The sequence below is a fragment of the Pieris brassicae genome, unplaced genomic scaffold (genome assembly GCF_905147105.1).
Source record: "Pieris brassicae unplaced genomic scaffold, ilPieBrab1.1, whole genome shotgun sequence".
Classification (NCBI taxonomy): Eukaryota; Metazoa; Arthropoda; class Insecta; order Lepidoptera; family Pieridae; genus Pieris; species Pieris brassicae.
The window spans coordinates 22,501-25,000 of NW_025575888.1; positions in this window are offsets into that span (position 1 = coordinate 22,501).

Sequence of the window (2,500 nt, forward strand, 5' to 3'; positions counted from 1 at the left end):
CAAACCTAAACCTAACCTAACCTAACCGAACAATGGATGATAATTGGTTTTTGTACTGCTCCGACGCTACGGGAAATGCAGCCCCTCCACCCTTGCGTACCAAAAGCGCAGGGCATTTTATTCAAGCCTACGCAGCCTCGGCTTTTTTGGTCGCCTTCGGCGACCAGCCTCAGCCGCTACGGCTTGCATGATGCCCGCGCTTTGGGTACGGCGGGTGAGGGCTGCTCTCCCTGCGCGCCTCCGAGCTTTTATATACACTCTAGGGGTAGGGCAGACAAGACCGCGTGAATAGTGGGGCGCTCTGATTCGGTTTTGGGTACTTTTTGGATATTCAATAAGTAAGTAAGTAAGTAAGTAAGTAAACACTCAATTCTCACTCAAGAATTACAATATAATACACAAAATTTACAACTTACAAACAATGAAATGAATGATCTTTTTCTCGTATGCATCGCAAATGATCGATACTTTCAAAATAATCTGAACCCTTACACTTAGTCAACTCAAAGTGATTGACGTTTGACATCAATTTTATGTCGGTTTTATGAAATAGATTTTGGTCGGCGGTCGGTAACGGCCATATATGTCTTATATATCAATTTGTATGAAAAAGTTTAAAAAAAAAAAAAAAAAACTCAATCAACTAAGTAAGTAAGTAAGTAAGCAAGCACTTAAGTTTCTTTTAGTGAGTACTATCTAGAATAATTAAAAATATCGACATTTAAATCGACGGTCCCTATTTGGAAGGTTAACCTATAGCCCTAATAATAATTATATTATTATGATTATGACAATGTTGATGTTGTTGCACTAGACACACCATAATAAACCATAAATAGTTTTTCTTACCAGAAGAGTTTTTATTTTTAAATATTCAATTTTAACTAGAAACGTATCGCTATCGCTAACAAAACCCCACACCACACACCACCACACGTTACACACATATACTTGACAGAGTAGATACTATCTACATATCTATCGACAGAGTTGTAGATATCGTGCCGTTGAACGGCATCTTGTCGCGTCGCGTGGCGATCTTGTACGAGAAACATTTTCCTCTGACATTGTATCGGAATAATTATTATAATTCATTATTATACATACATACATACATACATACATACATACATACATACATACATACATACATACATACATACATATTATTAATAAATTAATTGTTTTTTTTTTTTTTTTTTTTTTTTTTAAATAAACCCACATTGCCATTTCTCTGAGCGTGTGCTGCGAGCTTCAACGAGAAACATTCGGCGCGAAACTGTCGAGCGGCCGGCCGTCGCGCGCCGCACCTGTACGAGAAACATTTTCCTCTGACGTTGCATCGGAATAATTATTATAATTCATTATTATACATACATACATACATACATACATACATATTATTAATAAATATAATTGTTTTTTCTTTTCTTCAAATAAACCCACATTGCCATTTCTCTGAGCGTGTGCTGCGAGCTTCAACGAGAAACATTCGGCGCGAAACTGTCGAGCGGCCGGCCGTCGCGCGCCGCACCTGTACGAGAAACATTTTCCTCTGACGTTGCATCGGAATAATTATTATAATTCATTATTATACATACATACATACATACATACATACATACATACATACATACATATTATTAATAAATATAATTGTTTTTTTTGTTTTTTCTTTTCTTCAAATAAACCCACATTGCCATTTCTCTGAGCGTGTGCTGCGAGCTTCAACGAGAAACATATCTATCAATACAAATGTCTATGCAAAAAAAAGAAAACAAACAAAATCATATCAGTCAATAAAATAAATAATAATATTTTTTTACTACTACTACTACTACTACTAGTACTACTACGTGCTACTACTGCACGCCAATACACATACATAATAAAATGAAAAATCGTCTCTCTCTCGCTCGCTCTACGAGAAACATTCGACGTCCGCTCCAATGCCGACGCGGACTATTGCTCTCGGTATAGATGTGGAGCGAAACAGTCGTGCGCACAGCGTCGACTCGTTCTCGTTGCCGCGCGTCGTTCGTCTCAAATAGACACGAACGACGGACGAGAGAGAATGTGTTCTTGTTTTTGTGTTTGTGCGAAGTGTGAGAATATTATATACATATATTCGCGCATGGATGATATAGATATGGGTATGGATTTTCGGAGGAAATTATATCAAATTCGTATTTCGAATGCGAGACCGCCGAGATCTTTCCCAGCTCTCTCTCTCTCTGTGTGTGTGGTGTATAGTACATTTTATATATCTCTCTTGTGTCAACACAAAATAACAAAGAATATACATACTACTCCTCCTCATATTTTATATAATATAATATAACATTATATTATAGCACCGCGTTCGCAGACCGTATGGTGATGTTACCAATCGACCAAGATTTGGGACCGTCTCCCCCGGTGTTATCTGTGATGTTAAAAGAATACGCTTCTAGGCACACCTCAACGCAGGGCGCCTAGCGTGTTCGACACGTGCGCGGTC